At 46.8% G+C, this 15,284-nt stretch overlaps 1 pseudogene; it reads right to left on the reverse strand.

Annotated features, from left to right (window-relative positions):
* Nucleotides 1-5,950: 5,950 nt before the first annotated feature.
* Nucleotides 5,951-6,505, reverse strand: LOC133772313 (ferritin heavy chain-like; annotated as a pseudogene).
* Between the last annotated feature and the right edge of the window lie 8,779 nt (nt 6,506-15,284).

The raw sequence follows: 15,284 nt of genomic DNA on the forward strand, positions 1-15,284 counted from the left end.
AATCTGTTCTGTTTTTTCATTGCTTGTTGGATCCATTTTAGTAATTCATGTTTTTCTGGGAAATTATCCATTCTGCTAAGTTTTCAAGTTTATTGGCACAGAACTGGTGGGAGTACTCTTTCATCCCTTGTCTGAACACAGGGAGCAGGGTCCCCTGTTCTAACACAGGGAACTGGATGCTTACAGAAGTGTTGAAAGCGCTGCAAGAGTGAGCTCCACTCTGGAACTAACCCTCCAGGGAGCTGCCACTGAGGACACCATCAGGAAAGTGGAGAACCAGACAACACCATCAAGACAACTGAGGTCCAGGACACACCGCCATTATAAAGCAATGCACGACAAATAACTTTATACATACATCAATTCACACTTGTGGGTATATCTGTGGGAAAAATTCTCAGAAGTGATATTGCTTGGTCAAAGGATATATGCATTTGTAATTCTGACAAAAATTGAAGAGTCTATAAAATTGAACCAGTCTATACTCCCACCCTGTTTCTCCCAAAGCTTCATGTAAAGGGTGTATTTTAAACTTTTGATTTTTTGACAATTTGATAGATGAAAAATGCTATCTCAGTCTACATTTAATTTCCATTTCACTTATTCTGAATTTTTGGCATATTTTCAAGTATTTAAGGGAATTAGTATTTTCTATGTGAACTGTCTCTTCATATCTCTTGCTCATTTTTCTGTTTGATTATTATCAATTACTATGAGGCCTTATAGATATTAGAGGGACTGGTCTTTGGGGATGTTAAGTTGCAAGTGTTTTGGGTTTTTAGTTTTTCACTCAGCTTTTGACCTGCTTGGCTAATGATGGCTTCTTTCTTTCCTTTTGCTATGCAGAACTTTCTAGTCAAAGTTGTAAGGGTCCCTTTATGCCATGGTTATGAAGGAATTCTGTTTCCTTCTAAAATTTTTATGGGTTTATGCTGTACTTTTAACTGTAACCTTTAGCCATTTGGAATTTCTGTTGTGCATGTTTTGTGGCAAAAAGCCATTCCACTCCCCCACTCTCACCCCCAGATGGCTTCCTGTTTCAGGATACCTTTGAATAGTTTATTTTTTTTTCCCACTGATTTGAGATAGTCCTTTTAACTCTTAAATATCTTATGTACTTAAGATTTTTAGAGGCTGGGGCTGTGGAGTAGTAGGTTAAGCCTCCTCCTACAGTGCCAGCATCAATATGGGCACCAGTTTGTGTCCTGGCTGTTCCACTTCTAATCCAGCTCCCTGCTAATGAACTTGGGAAAGCAGAAGATGGCCAAGTGCTTGGGCCCCTGCACCCACGTGGGAGACCCAGAAGAAGCTTCTGGCTCTTGGCTTCAGATCAGCTTAGCTCTGGCCTTTGCAGCCATTTGGGGAGTGAACCAGTGGATGGAGGACCTTTCTCTCTCTCCCTCTGACTAAAACTACCTCTCAAATAAATAAATACTTTTTATTTATTTGAGAGGTAGAGTTTTACACAGAGAGAGAAGTAAAGGCAGAGAGAGAGAGAGAGAGAGAGAGAGAGAGAGAGAGGTCTTCCATCCACAGATACATTCTCCAACTGGTCTCAACAGCTGGAGCTGTGCCAATCTGAAGCCAAGAGCCAGGAGCTTCTTCCAGGTCTCCCACATGGGTGCAGGGGCCCAAGAACTTGGACCATTCTCTACTGCTTTCCCAGGCCACAGCAGGAAGCGGGATCAGAAGAGGAGCAGCCAGGACTCAAACCAACGCCCATATGGGATGGTGGCACTGCAGACAGAAGCTTTACCCACTATGCCACAGTGCTGGTCCCAATAAATAAAATCTTTTTAAAAAAAATTAAAGAGGGCTGGCACCGTGGCTCACTTGGCTAATCCTCTGCCTGTGGCGCTGGCACCCAGGGTTCTAGTCCCTGTTGGGGTGCCGGGTACTAATCGCGGTTGCTCCTCTTCCAGTCCAGCTCTTTGCTGTGGCCTGAGAGGGCAGTGGAGGATGGCCCAAGTGCTTGGGTCCTGTACCCACATGGGAGACCAGGAGGAAGCACCTGGCTCCTGGCTTCAGATCGTCGCAACACCAGTCGTAGTGGCCATTAGGGGAGTGGGGGAGTAAACCAATGGAGGGAAGACCTTTCTCTCTGTCTCTCTATAACTCTCTGTCTCTCTCACTGTCTAACTTTGCCTGTCAAAATTTTTTTTTAAATTTTTAAAAATTAAAGATTTTTAAAAATTTTTCTACTCCACTTTATGATTTGTGTTGACTCATTCATCAGTACTCCACAGTTTTCACTTGAGAGTTTGTGAGTTCTAAGATCTTTAGTGTTAATTCCCCTTCATTGATCTACGGTTTCAATTTCCCTCATTGTTCCTGTTTATTTTCTCTTATGAATATTAGAATTAGTATGTAAGTTCTAAAGAAGCAAGCATTTTTCTTGCTCCTCCATTACATGTATTTCAACTACTTGTGCTAAGAAACCTGTTATTCTGATTGTCATTCCTTTGTAGATAATGTCTTTTCCCCCTTAATAGCTTTTAAGATGATTCTCTTTATTCCTAATGTTTCATCATTTCACTGCAAAGTTATAAATGCAGTTTCGTTTTTTTTTTTTTTCCTTAATTTTTTTGTCATCTGCCTCAGAATTCAGTATTACATCCTGATAATTTCTGTCATTTCCCTTCCTTGGAAAGTACGAAGTGATTCTGTCTTCCAGTATTGCCGTCTTTTCTCTTCATATTACTCCCCTCTGGGGATGCTCATGGGCTAAAGTTTCTCAAGCTGTCCTCCACTCCCTTAACTGATCGACTGACTTTCTGCTCTGTACTCTTTTTTTTTTTTTGACAGGCAGAGTGGACAGTGAGAGAGAGAGAGACAGAAAGGTCTTCCTTTTCTGTTGGTTCACCCCCCAATGGCTGCTGCAGCCAGCACACTGTAGCCAGCGCACCGTGCTGATCTGAAGGCAGGAGCCAGGTGCTTCTCTTGGTCTCCCATGCGGGTGCAGGGCCCAAGCACTTGGGCCATCCTCCACTGCACTCCCGGGCCACAGCAGAGAGCTGACCTGGAAGAGGGGCAACCGGGACAGAATCCAGCGCCCTGACCCGGACTAGAACCCAGCGTGCCAGCGCCACAGGCAGAGGATTAGCCTAGTGAGCCGTGGCGCTGGCCTGCTCTGTACTCTTAAGACTACTCCTCGGCCGGTGCCGTGGCTCACTAGGCTAATCCTCCGCCTTGCGGTGTCAGCACACCAGGTTCTAGTCCTGGTTGGGGCGCCAGATTCTATCCCGGTTGCCCCTCTTCCAGGCCAGCTCTCTGCTATGACCGGGGAAGGCAGTGGAGGATGGCCCAAGTCCTTGGGCCCTGCACATTCATGGGAGACCAGGAGAAGCACCTGGCTCCTGCCTTCGGATCAGTGTGGTGTGCCGGCCGCAGAGCGCCAGCCGTGGCGGCCATTGGAGGGTGAACCAACGGCAAAGGAAGACCTTTCTCTCTGTCTCTCTCTCTCACTCTCCACTCTGCCTGTCAAAAAAAAAAAATATTAATCAAAACTTCAGCAGAAAAACAGCCAGGAGGGGCCAGTGCTATAGCATAGTAGGTGATTGAATCTATGGCGCTGGCATCCCATATGGGCTCTGGTTCAAGTCTTGGCTGCTCCAGTTTTTTTTTTTTTTTTTTAACTTGACAGGTAGAGTTATAGACAGTGAGAGAGAGACAGAGAGAAAGGTCTTCCTTCCGTTGGTTCACTCTCCAAATGGCTGTTGCGCTAATCCGAAGCCAGGAGCCAGGTGCTTCTTCCTGGTTTCCTATGCAGGTGCAGGGGCCCAAGCACTTGGGCTATCTTCCACTGCCTTCCAGGGCCACAGCAGAGAGTTGGACTGGAAGAGGAGCAACTGGGACTAGAACCCGGCGCCCATATGGGATGCCGGCACTGCAGGCAGAGGATTAATCAAGTTGCCACGGCACCGGCCCCCTGCTTCACTTCTGATCTAGCTCCTTGTTAATGCCCCTGGGAAAGCAGTAGAGTATGGCCCAACTTGGGCCCCTGCACCCATGTGCAAGACCCGAAAGAAGCTCCTGGCTTTGGATGAGCCCAGCTCCGGCCGTTGTGGCCATTTGGGGAAGTGAACCAGCAGATGGAAGATCTTTTTGGTCTCTCCCTCTCTGTAACTCAATGGATGGATGGATGGATGGAAGGAAGGAAGGAAGGAAGGGAGTGAGGGAGCGAAGGAGGGAGCAGAGAGAACCAGGAAAGCTTCCCCAAGTCCTCTCCTCCACAATGCTCCTGCTCATTCCTCTCATTAACATGGGCCATCTCATTAGAGTCTCAGTGGAAAACCATTAGGCATTACAGCCCAATTTGGTTCTAACTTCCGTTTGTTTCCTGATATTAAAATACTCTCAAAGGGCATGCTTCAGTTAATGAGGTAAAAAGCCTGCCCTGACACAACCCCAGGAACCTCAGTTCCTCATTAATGGTGTAAATGGCTGGAATTAAAATGTCTCAAGCCCGAGGAGGTTATGTTGAGAAATGTCTATCTTTTTTACTTTTATTTTCTAATTCCACATTCCATTTTTTCCACAAACTTTTTGAAGTTCCCTCATTAAAAATTTTAAAGATTTTTGTTTTTTGACAGGGAGAGTTAGACAGTGAGAGAGAGAGACAGAGAGAAAGGTCTTCCTTCCATTGGTTCACCCTCCAATGGCCGCTGCGGCCAGCGCGCTGTGCCGATCCGAAGCCAGGAGCCAGGTGCTTCTTCCTGGTCTCCCATGCGGGTGCAGGGCCCAAGCACTTGGGCCATCCTCCACTGCCTTCCTGGGCCACAGCAGAGAGCTGGACTGGAAGATTTTTTTAAAGAGTCTTTTGAGCTGGTTTTTTATTTCTATTTCTTGATATAAATTCTCCTATTGATTACCTTAATAACACAATGTAGGGCAAGATTTTAAGGGCCAGACTTCCTCAAGTGTTCAGTAACTTACGTCGGAGGGCTGATCTGGGGAATTTTTAACTTGCTTGTGCCTTTTCCTGACAAATGTCTCCTCTGATGCTGTGAACCAGCCTGTGCAGGTGCTAGGGCCTCCCGTTCAGCTCCATCTGGCCGCAGGGCAATGCCAACATCCTATTTGGGTGCCAGTTCAAGTCCCCGCTGCTCCACTTACAATCCAACTCCTTGCTAATGGGCCTGGGAAAGCATCAGAGGATGGCCCAAGTGCTTGCGCCCCTGCACTCACATGGGAAACCAAGATGAAGTTCCTGGATCCTTGTGTGGCCCAGCCCTGGCCACTGCAGTCATTTGGGAGTGAACCAGTGGATGAAAGATCTCTCCTTCTCTGTCTCTCCTTCTAACTCTTTTAAATAAGTAAATAAATCTTTAAAACAATATATTTTTAGAAGATTTGGAGTTATTGCTGCATAACTTAGTCCAAAATGACTGATACAAACTACAAGCTATCAAATCTAACTACATGTTTATCATATATCATTTCTAGGTGTTTAATGTATAATAGAAAATTATTAACTGTGCTTTTCCTTGTTATTGTTATAAAAAACATACTACATAAATTTTAAACATTTTGTGTGAAAATATGAGTGACATTAAGTACATTCACAATGTTGTACAACTAGAACTTTCCCAACATTCCAAATAGAAACTCTGCACCCATCACACAGTAATGCCCCACCCCCCTCAACATAAGTGGAATCATACAATATTTACCTTTGCAACTAAAATATCCTCTTGGGGGCCAGTGTTCTGGTGCAGCAAGTTAAGCCACCGCTTACGATGCCGACATCCCACACTGGAGTGCTGGTTTGCATCTTGGCAACTCCTTTTCTTGAGGGGATACCAAATTCCTTTACTTGAAGGAATGGTACAAATAAAGTATGCAAGTGGATGTTTTGGTACAACGTATAGAAAAGGTAGGTAGCCCCAACATGCACGCACGGCCTCAGTGCACAACCAGGGAAACTGCACCTGGCTATGGAGACGCTAGCCTAAGGCTTTAAGCTCTCGTTATCACTGTGTCCCAGGGTGTGTCTGTGTAAGACGCTCTGCCATGCCAGATGCAGGGGCTCCCATCGTGCACCAGTTGGTTACGTGGTCACCCAGTTCTTTGATGGGCTTCCCTCGCTCACTCAGGTAATGAGACTCAATGAAGTCACACAAACGAGGGTCATTTTTGTCAGTGGCCAGTTTGTACAGTTCCAGTAATGACTGACTCATACTGTTTTCCAAGTGCAATGCACACTCCATTGCATTTCGCCTGCTTTTCCAGTCATCACAGTCTGATTCCCTGATGTCCTAAAGGCAGACTCGGGCCCTCACGGGTTCTGCAGCTTCATCAGTTTCTCAGCGTGTTCCCTCTCCTGAGATTTGCGGAGAAGACTGTGGAGAAGAACTTTGCACAAAGTTCTTCAAGGCATATCATCACGGTCAAAGTAGTAAGACACGGACAGGCAGATACAAGCAGCGTAGAGCTCCGGGTTGGTCTGGCTGCTGATGGCGGCCTCCACGTCCTGGTGCACCTGAGAAGGGGATATGGTCGTCATGGCAAGCGGGTGAGAGGTGGCAAGGGCCTGGGGCGGTCCGAGGGCTGGCTCTGAGTGGCCGGGGCGGGGGTCAAGCACTGGTTCAGTCCAAGCAGTGTTGAAGCAGGAAACCTCGGTGACCGGCTGCTCTACTTCTGATCCAGCTTCCTGCAAATGTATCTGGGAAGGTAGCAAAAGACGGCCCAGGGACCTGGGCCCCTATCACCCATGTGGAAGGCCAGGATGGATTTCCTGGCTCCTGGCTTTGGCCTGACCCAGGCCTGGCTGTTTTGGCCAGTTGGGGAGTGAACCAGAGGATGGAAGCTCTCTTGTTCTCTCTTTCTCTTCCCCTCTCTCTCTCTCATTCTGCCCTTCATGAACAAATCTTTTTAAAACTCCTTTCAGGGACTGGTACTTGCACTAGCAGTTAAGATGCTGGCTAAGACACTGCACCCTGTGTGGAGATACCCAGCCTTATCACAGGGCTCTGGCTCCTGACTCCAGCTTCCTGCTAATGCAGATGCTCAGAGGCAGGGGTGATGGCTCAATCATCGGTTCCCTGGCACTCCTGTGGGAGACCTGGTTTGAGGCCCAGGCCCAGCCATGGCCGTTACAGGCATTCGGGGAGTGAACTGGCAGATGGAAGTCCTCCACGCAAAGGAATTTCTAAGTATCTACAGAATTTCCTTTGACATTTGGCTTATTTGACTTAGCATGTTTTTAAGGTTCATCCATGTTGTACCAAGTATTAGAATTCTATTCCCTTTAAAGGTCAAATAATGTTCCATCAAATGTTGTGACCCACATTTTGTTTATCCATTCATCTGTTGATAGACATGAGGGCTGTTTCCATATTTCTGCTACTGTCACCTTTGCTTTCTTGATCTATAAGTAGCTGAAAAAGATCTAGAATTACACAACCAACTGCTTGTGTGTTAGACTCAATTTAGAATAATGAAATCTTTTATTCTTCATTACATATATTACTATAGTATTTAAGCATGCTATATTAACTTTATGCAATGTTAAGAACTAATTAAGTATTTTAAAAATAAATGTTTCCTGGGGCAAGCATTTGGTGTTACAATTAAGCTGCCACTTGGGACACTCACATCCCACTATCTAAGTGCCTGAGATAAAGACCAGGCCCTAGCTCCTGAATCCAACTTCCTGCTAATGCACACCTTGGGAGGCAGTAGTGATGGTTCAAATGGTTGGGTCCCTGCCACCCATGTGGGAGACCTGGATTGAGTTCCTGGCTCAGCCATCGTAGACATCAGGGAATTGAACCAGCAGATGGGAGAGCTCTCTGTTTCGTAAATAAATAGATTAAGGAAAAAAGAAATGTACCTTGAGAACAAGCATTTAGCATAGTGGTAAAGACATTCACCACAGGGCCGGCGCTGTGGCTCACTTGGTTAATCCTCCATCTGCAGCGTCGGCATCCCATATAGGTGCTGGGGTCTAGTCCCGGCTGCTCCTCTTCCAGTCCAGCTCTCTGCTGTGGTCTGGGAGGGCAGTGGAGGATGGCCCAAGTGCTTGGGCCCCTGTACCCACATGGGAGACCAGGAGGAAGCACCTGGCTCCTGGCTTTGGATCAGCGCAGCGCCAGCCGTAGTGGCCATTAGGGAAATGAACCAACGGAAGGAAGACCTTTCTGTCTCTCTCTCACCGTCTATAACTCTACCTGTTTAAAAAAAAAAAAATTCACCCCACATCAGAGTACTGGGTTTGATTTTTGGCTCTGGCTCCTGATTCCAGCTTCCTGCCAATGTAGACCCTGGGTGGCAGAGGTGATGGCTCAACTAATTGGGTTCCTGCCGTTCACATGGGAGTCCTGGATTGAATTCCCAACTCCCAATTTTGGCCCTGGTCTAATCCCAACCATTGTGGGCATTTGGGGACTAGACCAGTAGATAGGATCTCGATCTCTAACTGCCTCTGTCTCTCCGAAATAAACAAAAAAATGCTACCTCTTGATCAGAAGTAGGATGCACAAATAATGAATCACTACAATATGTGGGTTTTTTACATTATAATTAAAAATATGCACTATAAGGGCTGGTGTTGTGGTGTAACAGGTTAAGCCACTGCCTGCAGTATCACCATCCCATATGGGTATCTGTTTGAGTCCAGGCTGCTCCACTTCCAATCCAGCTCCTTGCTAATGTTCTGGAAAAGCAGCAGAGGGTGGCCCAGGTTCTTGGACCCTTGGATCCCTGTGGGAGACCCAGATAAAATTCATGGTTCCTGGCTTCGGCCTGGCCAAGCCCTGGCCATTGCGGCCACTTGGGAAGTGAACCAGCAAATGGAAGATCATTCTCTCTCTGTTAACTCTACCTTTCAAATAAATAAATCTAAAACAAATACATACCATAAACTTTACCATCTTAACCATTTTTAACTATGCATATAAATGTGGATTTTTTAATTACTGGAGAAAGTTTAGGCTGGTTCTACTAGTAGTAAGTCACAGAATTTACATAAATGAAAAAGCTACTGAAAAATTAAGATTGTGCCATGGGAAGCTGTATATGACTAAAGGAGACATCTGTACATAATACTATTTTCTCCTTTTAATTACCCTAGTCTTTTGTATCAAACTTTATGGCTCATAAAGACCAATGATTTTTTTTTTTACGATTTATTTATTTATTCATTTATTTGAAAGGCAGAGAGAGAGAGATGGAGAGAGATTCCATTCGTTGATTCAGTCCCCAAATGGCCAGGAGCTTCATCCAGGCCTCCTACGTGTGTGCAGAGGTCTAAGGCCTTGGGCCATCTTCCTTCCACTGCTTTCCCAGGTGCATTAGCAGGGAGCTGGATAGGAAGTGGAGCAGCCAACACTTGAACCAACACCCATATGGGATTCTGGCATTGCAGGCAGAGGCTTAACCTTCTATACCACAGTGCCAGCCCCCAAAACTAATGATCATTAGTAATAACAGTCCTTTTTGAATAAGCTGAAGCTTATCACATGAGCCTATTAGGAGACTCAATGTGGTTAAGGATGTACTCGATTTCAGCTACATCATTTGCTACCTACCTACCTAGAACTGCTCTTGTTTTTTTAACTGAGACTGCTCCTGTGATTTTTAGCTGTCAAACTGTGTAACAGCTGTTTTTACAGGCCCCCTGGGAGTTCTCACCTGCTGCTATTTCCCAGGTGGATAGAACACAATTCAAATGGCACTTAATATCCTTGCAAAATGCCACACTCACGGAATGGAAACTTTGAATCAGAGGCTCGCCAAATCGAGCAGGAAAGCCTGGCCTTTGGCAATCAGCTACTCAATACAACCTGAACCATCAGCCTTCAGATTAAAGCAAGATCACTGTGCGTTCTGGACCCGTTGGATGTAGTTTCCAAAGAAAATAACTGTCCACGGTAGACAAACAGCAGCAGTGAGGAGACCTCAGGTCATGTGCAACAACAGGGTTAAGTCCCAGAACTGATTTCAAGGCCAGTACTACTGCAGGACAGCCATGGTTGCTGGCTCATCTGGTAATCTGGAACCAGGATTACTGTTCTACCAGGGGGTCACCTACATAAAACAAGGATCCCCAGTTAGAAGAGACCTAGGCTTGGATTCCAGCTGAGCCTCAGGGAACATTACACAGACCCTGAGACAGACAGCTGCTTTATCTGAAAGAAGCGGTTAACAATACCCAGCTCATAGGATTACCACAAAGACTGAGCAGCATGCCTTACTCACTTAATCTGGGTCGTACAGGGCCAGTACTCACAGTGCCCACAGTGACAAATCACCCTGACCTTGCCAACAAGAGGTCAGTTTAGACAGTTTGGCAATCAAAAACAAAAACAAACAAACAAAAATAGGCCAATTCTTTAAATCTCTAAGTTATATTCCTCACCCAGACCCACTCTTGTTCAAATGTAAGTTTTGGCCGGCGCCGTGGCTTAACAGGCTAATCCTCTGCCTTGCGGCGCCGGCACACCGGATTCTAGTCCCGGTTGGGGCGCCGGATTCTATCCTGGTTGCCCTCTTCCAGGCCAGCTCTCTGCTATGGCCCGGGAGTGCAGTGGAGGATGGCCCAAGTCCTTGAGCCCTGCACCCGCATGGGAGACCAGGAGAAGCACCTGGCTCCTGGCTTTGGATCAGTGAGATGCGCCGGCCGCAGCGGCCATTGGAGGGTGAACCAACGGCAAAAAGGAAGACCTTTTTCTCTCTCTCTCTCACTATCCACTCTGCCTGTCAAAAAAAAAAAAAAAAAAAAAAAACACGTAAGTTTTATGAAAACATACTGATAAGCCGGCACCGTGGCTCAACAGGCTAATCCTCTGCCTAGCGGCGCCGGCACACCAGGTTCTAGTCCCGGTCGGGGCGCCAGATTCTGTCCTGGTTGCCCCTCTTCCAGGCCAGCCCTCTGCTATGGCCCGGGAGTGCAGTGGAGGATGGCCCAAGTGCTTGGGCCCTGCACCCCATGGGAGACCAGGAGAAGCACCTGGCTCCTGCCTTCGGATCAGCGCGGTGTGCCGGCCGCAGCATGCTAGCTGCAGCGGCCATTGGAGGGTGAACCAACAGCAAAGGAAAACCTTTCTCTCTGTCTCTCTCTCTCTCAGTGTGCACTCTGCCTGTCAAAAATTAAAAAAAAAAAAAAATACTGATGTGTTTTATGAGAATGGTTTGCCATTCAAAGGAAAAGAATTCCATGGGAGTGAAAAACAAATCCTGAATTAGGACAATCTGATCTCGTTTTTGGAGGGGGGAAAAATCACCATCTTGATATGCAGACATTAAAAAGCGCACAGAAGGAAATATGCCAAATATTAAAAATGGTGATCTGAGTTTATGTGTTCACTTGACAAGCATGTATTAAGCTGCAGTTATGTGCTGGCCTCCATGCTAGGTGGGGAGACTAGAGCAGTTAATGTTAGTTTGCTATTCTGATAAACTCCTAAGCACAGTACAGCAGCGATGATAATAAAGGAAGATGGATGGGATGAGAGAATATCTAATGCATCTAATCTAGTATAGGAGCCAACGAGGCCTCCAAAAAAGGAACATTTAAACCAATACCTGAAGAATTAATGGGAAGGGCTGGTGCTATGGCAGAGTAGATTAGGCATCCACCTGCGGTGCCGGCATCCTATTTGAGTACAGGTTCAAGTCCCATTGCTCCATTTCCGATCCAGCTCTCTACTGTGGTCTGGGAAGGCAGTGGAAATTCAAGTCCTTGGCCTCTGCACCCATGTGGGAGACCCAGAGAAACTCCTGGCTCCTGGCTGGCTGTGGCCATTTGTGGAGTGAACCAGTGGATGGAAGACCTCCTCCCCACCCCCACCTCTCTGTCACTCTGCCTTTCAAATAAATAAATAAATCTTAAAAACAAAAACAAAAAACAAAGAAAGAATAATGGGAATCTGCTAAACATTTGGATGGGCCTGTGAAGCTGTGAAGTTCCAGGTGGTTTTAATTTACTTTCTTAATGAACACAATGCTTTAAATCATTATTGTTCTGCTGGTGGTAACTATTTATTTATTTATTTATTTATTTATTTATTTGAAAGAGTTACAGAGAGAGGAGGAGAGGTAGAGAGAGGTCTTCCATTGCTGGTTCACTCCCCAATTGGCTGCAACAGCTGGAGCTGTGTCAATCTGAAGCTAGAATCCAGGAGCTTCTGGGTCTCCCACATGGGTGCAGGGGCCCAAAGAGTTGGGCCATCTTCTACTGCTATCCCAGGCCATAGCAGAGAGCGGGATTGGAAGGGGGGCAGCTGGGACACCAACCAGCATCCATATGGGATGCTGGCACTGCAGGCGGCAGCTTTACCTGCTATGCCACAGTGGAGGCTCTCCAATGACAACTTTTTAAAATAAGTGTTTATTTGCTTATTTTTCACTTGAAAGAGTGACAGAAGAAGAGAGAAAGACATTTTCCATCTACTGTTTCACTTCCCAAAAGACTGCAACAGCTGGGGTTGAGTTAGGACTAAGCCAGGAATCAAGTCTCCAAGTAGGAGGACCCACCTCCATTCTCTGCTGCCACCCAGGCACATCAGCAGGACAATGGATTGGAAGCTAAGGCAGGACTTGATCCCAGCTCCCAGGATGTAACTGTCCCAAAATGGCACCTTAATTTGCTGTGCCACAATGCCCACTCCCTGGTAATATTTGCTTAATTCAGGGCAGAATATGGTTTCTGATCATACTAGAGATTGTAGTCAATTTCCCAGTGTTTACCTGGGGCCAGATGTGGGCTAGGAGATGAAAAGGAGGAAGAATCTAAATAGCCAAGAATCTTGGCACTGTAGGCCGGCGCCGTGGCTCAACAGGCTAATCCTCCGCCTAGCGGCGCCAGCACACCAGGTTCTAGTGCTGGTTGGGGCGCCGGATTCTGTCCCGGTTGCCCCTCTTCCAGGCCAGCTCTCTGCTATGGCCCAGGAGTGCAGTGGAGGATGGCCCAAGTGCTTGGGCCCTGCACCCCATGGGAGACCAGGAGAAGCACCTGGCTCCTGCCTTTGGATCGGTACGGTGCGCCGGCCACAGTGCGCCGGCTGCGGCGGCCATTGGAGGGTGAACCAACGGCAAAAGGAAGACCTTTCTCTCTGTCTCTCTCTCTCACTGTCCACTCTGCCTGTCAAAAAAAACAAAAACAAAAACAAAAAAACAAAACAAAACAAAAAAAAGAATCTTGGCACTGGAAAGAACCTCAGAAAACAACAAATTCTCTCAGTCAAAAAACAGACCCCAGAGCAGGCGTTTGGCACAGAAGTTAAGATGCTACTTGAATGGCTATATCAGAGTGCCTGGGTTTGAATCCCAGTTCCACTCCTGATTCCAGCTTCGTGCTAATGCACCCCTGGGAAGCAGCAGGTGATGGCTCAAGTACTTGGATCCCTGCCACCTACATAGGAGACCCAGATTGAGTTCTAGGCTCCTGGATTTCCTGGTTCATGGCTCCAGCCTGGCGCAGCCCTGGCTGTTGCAGCCATTTGGGGAGTGAACCAGCAGATGGAAGATGTCTCTTCCTGTATCTCACTGCTGCTTGGCCTTTCAAATAAATAAATACATACATCTTTAAGAAGAAAAAGGAGGAAAGGCTCTGAGTTTAGTACTGATGCTGATACTGGTACACCATGCTCACAGCCACATCCACTTAGGAAGCCACCACCTGCAGCCTCAGCCCCAGGAGGGACTTCTGCAAAGCCCCTACAGGCTCCTGGTTGCTGAATCCAATGTGCAGTTTTCAGTCTTCACCTTTCTCAACACGCTGGACCCCTTTCCTCGACTGGTCCCATGTGGTGGTCTCCAGGGGCCAACCTAGGCTACTTCCTGTACTCCATCACTCACTCAGGGAAATTTTTCATATGCTTTTCAAATGAGCTCCTTCTGCTTCTATCTACAAGCCAACAGCTCCCCCCAATCCTGACTGTTGGGTGACTCTAGATGGGACCTCTCCCCAGGCCTCCAGGCACAGAGCCTCCAGCCTGCAGTTAGTTCCATTTGGATACTGCCCAAGGTCCCCAAATCCTTATGTCTAAACCAGAACTCTTCCCACCAGAGGTGCCACTGGCTCCTGAATCCACTCTCAACGCCTCCCCCTACCTGGATGATGACAATAGCTTCCTAACTGACCTCACAGTCCCCAGTCTCTTCTTCCTTAAGTACAAACCCTCCCATTTCACTCTCTGCTTTGAGGCCTTCGATGGCTCTGAAACTACAGGATAAAGCCTACCCCTCAGGAGGCTCATGGGGACCTCCCCTAATCTGGACCTTGCCTACCCATAGGCACCCCTCCCAAGCCTGTCTGTGTACCCACTCAGCCCAGTGTGACTGCGCAAACAAGCCAACCCCCTCTGTAAGTGAGCCCCGTAAGTGCTGTGCATCCTTAAAGCTCTGTCTCCCTGAAGGCTTCCTGAACTGCTGAGCTGATTGACTGACCTCTGGCTCTCACAGCAGCTTTCATAACCTCTGTGCCCTGCCTAGCTCTCTCTAATGTTTTATTACTGCCTCTCCCCACCAGGAGCTGCTTATGCACAGGGAGTGTGTCTTCCGCATGCGTGGCAAGGCCCTGGCACAGAGGGAAATGAGGCAAGAGGCAGGAAACAAACCAAGTGATGACAGGAACTTGTTAGGATGACTAGGAAGTGTTTGCTTGTATTTTCTTTCCTGCTTTCTATATTGTCTAGCATGTGGATTATACGATTTGTGTATATTTTAAAAAGGAACTTGTTTTTAAAATGCACCCAATCTCTCCCGGCTAGCTCCTATAAAAGAACCTGCTAAATTAAAATCACTCTTGAGTTCCTCTCTCCCCAGGCCCCTCAGGCTCCTCACAAGACCCCCACCACCTTGAGCTCCACACATTTTTAGAACTTGGCAAGGAAAAAAGGCTGACTTCGACATTTCGGCAGACAGAAGGACCCCCCCCCCCCCACACACACACACAAATGCCTTGGCCTTGAAAAGGTTACATTTTGCTTGGAGCTAAGTGCCAAAACCCATTTTTGGCCAAACTTTCATCAGAGGCTAATCACAAGGGAAGAGACTTTTAACAGACTTGGCCTAAGATCCATCAAAGATAGAGATGACTATGATATCTGTTGCCTTGAGACAACAATGAAAGATGAGGGAGGACGACTCAAAATTCTTTTTTAAACAATAACATTAATTTCCTTAAGTAACCAACATCTCAACCACACACACCAGCTTGCATGTCTTTTAAATCTGTGATTGAGTAATCCCAACAATATAAGTCTGACATTTGCCATTATTTGTCCTTAAAAGAAAACAAACCCAATTAGTTCCAAAAATAAAATACAAAGAAAAACTCT

Source organism: Lepus europaeus, chromosome 13 (assembly GCF_033115175.1).
Source record: "Lepus europaeus isolate LE1 chromosome 13, mLepTim1.pri, whole genome shotgun sequence".
Lineage (NCBI taxonomy): Eukaryota > Metazoa > Chordata > Mammalia > Lagomorpha > Leporidae > Lepus > Lepus europaeus.